Source organism: Nelumbo nucifera, chromosome 5 (assembly GCF_055504915.1).
Source record: "Nelumbo nucifera cultivar China Antique chromosome 5, China Antique-T2T, whole genome shotgun sequence".
NCBI classification, from domain to species: Eukaryota; Viridiplantae; Streptophyta; class Magnoliopsida; order Proteales; family Nelumbonaceae; genus Nelumbo; species Nelumbo nucifera.
The window spans coordinates 82,970,650-82,977,965 of NC_142653.1; the positions used below are offsets into that span (position 1 = coordinate 82,970,650).

The 7,316-nt window shown below is 38.3% G+C and overlaps 1 pseudogene; it reads right to left on the bottom strand.

Annotated features, from left to right (window-relative positions):
- Nucleotides 1-2,317: 2,317 nt before the first annotated feature.
- On the bottom strand, nt 2,318-2,650 carry LOC148791945 (putative pectinesterase/pectinesterase inhibitor 20 pseudogene; annotated as a pseudogene).
- Between the last annotated feature and the right edge of the window lie 4,666 nt (nt 2,651-7,316).

Sequence of the window (7,316 nt, forward strand, 5' to 3'; positions counted from 1 at the left end):
TGAACTTTGGACCCAAACCAACAGCCACAAAGTAAGCGTCCAAAAGTGAGATTACCCCCCAAAAAAGAGGGAAGGCTTTAGTATTCAGGAGAAATCTCAGCAGAGGTTTAAGTCTTTTACCCTAATTTTTAAATTATATTGGCAAGGAGAACCACAAACCCAATTTTCTAGTTAGTGTTGGGGTTAAAACCCTTGTAAATAGTTTAATGTGAGAAATCCTTCAATGTGAGGATAAAGATCATGGGACCTTGGTAAAAAAATTTCTGCTATTAACAAGAATAATGGGATTACAACTTCTCTAGATTCAATTGGAAGATAAACAAAAACTTCAAGGACCAAGAACTTCTCTTAGATATACTAAAATAGTTACCAAACAAAATATATTTCAATCAATAAAATTTGAGAAAATCCTCACCAAATAAAACAACCAAAGGCCTCTACAAAACAATGAGTAAAAAAAAAAACCCACCAAAAATTTGATGAAATAGATATAAAATAATAGCCAAAAATTGATTGAAGTGTTGCTCTTGTTCACATTGCAAGAAACATGAACTATTCTTTTTCTCTTATAAAAGAAGATTAGGTTTTTTTTTTTTCTTCCACTCACTCTCTTTTTCACATAAAAAAGGATACCAATGAATGAGATGAAAATGTTAAGAGACTCTCCATTGCAATACAAAAGAGACATGTAAAAAAAAGGCTAAAGGTTAGTAGAGAGTTGATCCTTGTCCATGGGCTGGTTTGGGTTCAAGTCAATCTCTTCCTCTTTATTAACAGAAAATGTCCAGGCCCAAGTCCAAGTTCAGACTTGAGCTCAAACCAACCATCAGGCTTAATCTTAAGTTGGAGCCTGATAATGATTTAATAAATTAATATATATTATATATTATTAATATATTTTATTTATATAATTATATGTAATGGCTTATTTGAGAAAACTTGAGCTTAGTTTGAAAAATAGTTGGGCCTGCCCATCGGATGATCTGGCCCCATGAATAAATTTGTATACGCTAACACAAAATAAGACAAATTTATCTCTTTCTCTGGAAAAATAAAGAGAATGCCAATTGTGAAATACAACCTCTCACATAAATAAACCCCACCTCTTGAGTAGGAAAAAGCCAACACATAGACAAGCAAGAGACTGGAGAGGCAATTTCCTCGAAGTTATCAAAAGGCTGGGGATTAGATGAGTTCATCAGATTGGCGCCCTATAGAACATGCCCCACACGCACTTCTCACCGTGCATTGGAAACTTCTCCCATACTTGTGGGAAGATGTTACCAATACACAATTGAGATGTGCTTGTGGGGAAATCCAATACATGGTTGGATGTGCAGTGGATAGCCCATTGAATTGACTAGACATATCTTCAATGAAACAGAGAAGCTTGAACAAGGTGTGGTGGCTGCTTTGTCAAGATCAAATCAGCCCCCAGAAGATTGCCCCCCACAACATCCCACAGTACATCCCCACTGTGTAAGATTGCATCTGATAAAAAAACACTTTGAGTTAGACGTTGGAGCAGCAGTAGAAACAGGTTAGAACTTAGGAGAACCCAACCCAATTGTTAATCACCTAACTAATAGTCTAATAAGATTTCTCCGAACTCGACTTCCCCAAAACAGAAAAAAAAAAGGAAAAGGACTACGAAACCAACATTGTTGTTGGGGGCAGGCCAACACGACAGGGACACCTACCTTCATAAGTAAGTAAGCAAAGGACTACGAAACCAAGTCATCGATCGATGCCAGTAAAATCCGAAGACGCTCTTATCATGTCCCTGTCTTGATTGCATAAATACAACACGCGCTCCTCAGTCCCGAGTACTGACCCATTCAAGGTTTTCAAGCAACCCATCAACACAAACGCCAAAATCCTCCGCACAAATAGAGGGAAACCCTCCAATAAAAAGGAAATTTAACAACAATTACGGTTTAGCTAATTGATTAATACTATTCTTACTACTTTTGATAATTGACTAATTCTACTTGTTAACGCCCATTAGTAAAAAAGCGAAAAAGATTATTTTACCCTTTATTTATTTTTTTTTAATTTTCAAAATAAAACAGATAATTGGGAAAAGAAACATTGAAGTCAGTGATTTCAGCACTTACAATTTTTTTAAAACCTAATATTGCCCTCGTACCCTGAGTCCCCACTCTCTCTCTTCTAATACCTCCGCCTCTTGCCTGGAGTCATCGGAGTGCCCAAGATTCTGCATCTTTTCATATTCGACGGAGCCTAGATCATCGAGAGCACCGCCAAGCCAAGAAATGAAATCGCCCAGGTTGAAAGCCTCGAATAGCTTCGAGAGTTACTGCAATATGGCGACGAACTTGGCAGGTAACCAGTCGTCCCCCAACACAAAGTTGGAGACAGTGAAATTGGCAGCATCTGTAGCGTTTATCACATGGTAACCCGGCCACGAAACCCTGTTCGTTGTCACTGATCCTGCGCCTGTATTGTTGTATTCCGCGTAGTAGAGTATGCTCAGTGCAAAGTCTCCAGACCATGCTATCCAGCCAGCTGGATCTATGAAGTTATCAATGAAAGGTTGCGAATAGACAGCATTAGAGTACTCTTTCCATGGTTGTCCTAGATAAGAGCTTGTAGTTCCATTACTAGAAACCAAGTCTGGAGTTGCCATGATATTACAGTTCTCAATGGAAATTCCGGTGTTCTAGTTTGGGTCTGTTCTGCCTTGGGCGGTCAGGGCATTGAACTGTCCTTGCATCGGCAGCCGGGCATAAATGTTGCAGTTTTGAAAAACAGCGGCGGCATTTCCGAATCTGAAGTCCACAGTTCCATATATATCACATTCCCTGTAAAACTGCCTGAGGGAATGGGCGTATAGGGTATCCTGGTAGCCTTCGAAGCTACAGCTGTAGAAGGTTGACAAGTCTGCTCCATTCTGAACCGCCACCGCCTGATGCTTGATTACTCCGGAGGGGAGGTATTAGAAGAGAGAGAATGGGGGCTCAGGGTACGAGGGTGATATTGGGTTTTAAAAAAATTGTATAGGTCACATAGGTCACATGTGCATAAATTGTGACAGAGCATCAACGGATATTAACGAATAGGGGTAGAGTTGGTCAATTTTCAGAAACTGGTATTACTGGTCAATTTTCAAACAATAAAGTATATTTAATCAATTAGCGAAACCATAAGGGTAGTTTTCTTGTGATGATTTGCATTTGTTTGAACCCGAAAAGAAAATTTGATACTTCAAAGGTTTTGAAGCTAATTCATTATACAGACAAAAGAAAATGGAAAAAAAAACAGAGGTAATGAGTAATAACAGTTTCAGCAATTTGAAGTATGTTCTTCAATAAAAGAACCAGATGACCATTAGAAATGCCTGTGGTGGTGATGGTAGTGTCTATACTCATCCCATCCGAAGCACTGCAAGATGGGGTAACAAGCAACGAACAAGCATCTTCCAAGACCTCTAAATATGGAGGAGACCAGAAGACATGGGCAGCAACAACAGGCCAAGAAAGGATCGTCGTATGGGCTATCGCTTCCATGGTGATGGTGATGATGGTGGTGGTGACCCATCTTATCTTCCTTCTTCAACTATATATAATTACCAAACAGCAGTTAAAACCCGCAAATCGAATACTGAACCAGAAGCCCCTTTCCACTCAAAAAAGTTCAACAAGCCTAAATCTCTGCAAATAAGTTATTTAGCAAATCAAACCCATAATACCCATCTCAAATTTTCTTTTCTTTCCTTAATAAAAAAAAATCTAAGCCAAAAAGGAAAGAGAGAAAACTTCCCAAAGTTCAGAAAGAAAAGGAAAGAAAATCGCATAACAATACCTGGGTTCGTGGATATCTCGAAGCTTGTTGAGTTATCAAAGATGAAGCATCTAAGTCCCCAAAGGCAAGGAGTTACAACATCAAGGGCCTCCAATTGAGATCGATGATTGATCGTGAGAAAATCGCTAAGATTCTCTCTGGAGCCTGAACTGAATTCTTCCAACAACTTCCTTAGTAGCCAGCATATAAAGAGGAGGGGAGAACGGGGAAGGCTTGCGAAAATTAAAAAACTAAAAACTTGAAGCAAGGGTGCTCGCTGGAACGCGTAAACAACGCGTGATAGTGCGTGGGTAGGCTTCATTTTTATATTGGGAGAAAAGAAGACTGTAGTACTTCTCGAGCTAGCGAATTAAATAGCACTCGCCACTCGGTTAGCTTAGCTTGTAACGGCATCGGGATCTAATGGTTTGAATTAAATTTCACTTCGTTTTATATTTCCATGCTGCATAAATGACTAGCAGATCAGAAGTGGCTTGCAAGATTGTAATAATCCAATAGGATTTCAGCAATCAGCATCTGTTTCAACTGAATCCCGATCTTTTCCTTTAAAAGAATAAAAAAACCGTTTCAACACGTTTTCTGTATCCGCAGATTCCGCACATCTCGACTCTCGAGGACCAACTCATAGGTTGCTCGGACTTTTGGACATATGGGAATTTAGGAACCTAAATTGTGTTTGGTCCCCTAGAAAAATAAACGGAAAAGAGAAAGTTGTGGGAAAATTCTTATAAAACTTCATATCTTTAGGCTCAGTTTGGAAGGAGTACAAATATGAATATGTAGAGTATAAATACATATAAAATATGCCCTCTACATATATGTATTTGTACTCTTTTTAAATGGAGACTTAGGCTGAGTTTGGAAGGAGTACAAATGCAAATATGTAGAGTGCAAAACCTTATATTTTGTATTATTTTGTATGTATTTACATCGTACATATTTGCATTTGTACTGCTTCCAAACTGAGCTTTAGGCTGCATTTGTTTGCAATAAAAACACCGAACTGGGGTATTTATGCACCCCGGTTCGCGTTTGCGAGCGTTTGTTTGAAACGTAAAAAGGTAATGATTATCAAAGTAAAATTGCATTTTCTGACACTTTTGTACTCTAAAAAGAAAGCATTATTGTACATATTTTTTGGATACAAATTTGTATTCATTTGATAATTAACTTTTTGACCAAAGTTGAGGCATTGGAGCATAAGATAGTTGGGGTAGTGAATGATGGGCCCACACCTTTGCATCTATTTTAAACAAACGGGATGAATGCAAAAACGGTTTAAAATGTGAACCGTATTTGCATTCATGAACCAAAAAATGGGTAAATATGTAATGTACATATTTGCGTTTGCTTTGCAAACAAATGCAGCCTTAAGAACTTTCTCAAGGAGGGATGGGGGGGGGGGATTAGGAGTGTCGTGAATTAAGGATGGTCACTTAGGTATTGAGACCGAATCTGCTCCTCACACAAGGTGCCTCACACCGACCTCACAGGCATACCTCACCAGTCACCATGCATTGAGAGCATCTTCCGTACTTATACGTTATTAACTTATTATTCACAGGAAATATTTTAAATACATGGTGAGATGTGCATATAAGGTTGGTGTGAGGCACCTTATGTGAGTAGCAGATCCCAATTCTTTGGTATTAGTCTTGAGTAAGCTTGAAAAGCATAAGGTACACACTTGTGTTGTTTGAAACATGTTTCATGTTTTTATTGTGACTTTACAGTTTCATAAATGTTAAAAAAGCTTTTAAAAATAAAAAAAAACATAAATAGCTATTTGGTTGTGAGTCTTGTGGCATATTGCAACATCATACATGGCATAAAAAATTTCACGTGTTAGCCTATATAATTTGTGCATTGTTCATCTTGCCACGTGGCAAATCTACATGTCTTCAAAGAATTTATCCCTTATATGCTGCCACATGGCATCAAATTAATCATGCCATATGGTTCACAAAATAGTTGTTAAAAATGACCATAGCTATTGTTGGGAAATGGGGTCACTGAAACTTGGAGGAGAAGCTTTGAGGTGTGTCTAAAGACACTATTTTTAGAACGTTATTTGCCACCACTCAGTTTCACTGAGTTTACTATTGGGTTACAAGCAAATCCGTTTCCAGGATACAACAGAGCCTTGGGCGAGAATCTGCAACCAGCAAAGTTGAAGAGTCTTCGAAGAAACCTTTTGTGAGACTATAGCAGATCAAACTGAGAGAGAGAGAGAGAGAGAGAGAGAGAGAGAGTGTGAATTTCAAAATTGTTGTGTGTGAGATGTCTTATTCATGCTCCTTAAATAGTTTCAGAAGAGTTATGAAGAAAAGGAATGTGTTGGTTCAGAGAAAGGCACCATGAACAGTCACAATGTTTTAAAAGGTAGTTAATAGTTAATGACTATTAACTTTGAATTGTGCCTCTTGATCACACCCGGTCAATCGTGGCTTTTGATCATATCAATGATTAGCATCGCACCAAAAGGCCAAAGCCGCCCTTCGCGAGTCACGCAGGTGCGAGTAAAGTGCACCTCTAAAGTGCCTCATTGCATCGCACACACACGTGCACGTGCGTTGCGCGGTAACAAGCCTCCATACTCTCCTCTTCTATTTCTAAGGAGTGTAAATCAGTTCCTATTAAAAAACTCAAAACAAAACTTGTAATTCTCCAATGTGGAACAAGTTCAAAACTGGTTTTAATAAGAGAAAAGCTATTTTCTAAAACAAGTGTGCAGGTGCAATTTCTCATGTAATTGACCAATCAAACTCATTGGATTTAATCTCTAATGAGATTAAAATCCGACAGCTATGACCTATGATATATTGCATACATTAATGCAACGTGACATTTTTGTGACATGGCTATTATGAAATTATTACTTTCATGTCTAACTAAAGATGTAGTAGCATAAAAGCCTTAAAAAAGGGAAATCGTCCAAAACCCACCATCACTTTTTATGAATTCTCTTAAACTCATTATAACTTTTTATAACGTTCAAAACTCATCATGTTAGTAAGATAATGGTAACTTGACTAATGGGCATCATTAATTTACTATTTTACCCTTCTTCCGCCGCTGAAATCTTTCTTTTCTATCTTCGTAGTTTAACGACAACATTATTTTCCTTTCTCTCTCACTCTAACTCCGCCCTCTCTCTCTCTCTTTCCATCTATAGTGTTACAACTTACAAGTTTTGAAACCATCGTCCCTCAATCGTTGTAGATTGGCAGATGGATACCGTTCTTCTCTATGTATTCGTGTATGCTCATTCCTATTCTAATAGCACCCAGATGAGCACAAGAAGAAAGTGCACTCACCAACGTGAGATGAGCACAAGAAGAAAGTGCACTCACCAACGTGATACAATTAGGCTTACTATCTGACAATCTCATTTGACTGAACAGATTGTGGGCCTCCCTGTATTCCCCTATATGGGCATAATCATTGGTCATGGAAGTCCAACATGCCACATCTTTACCTGAAAATTCAAC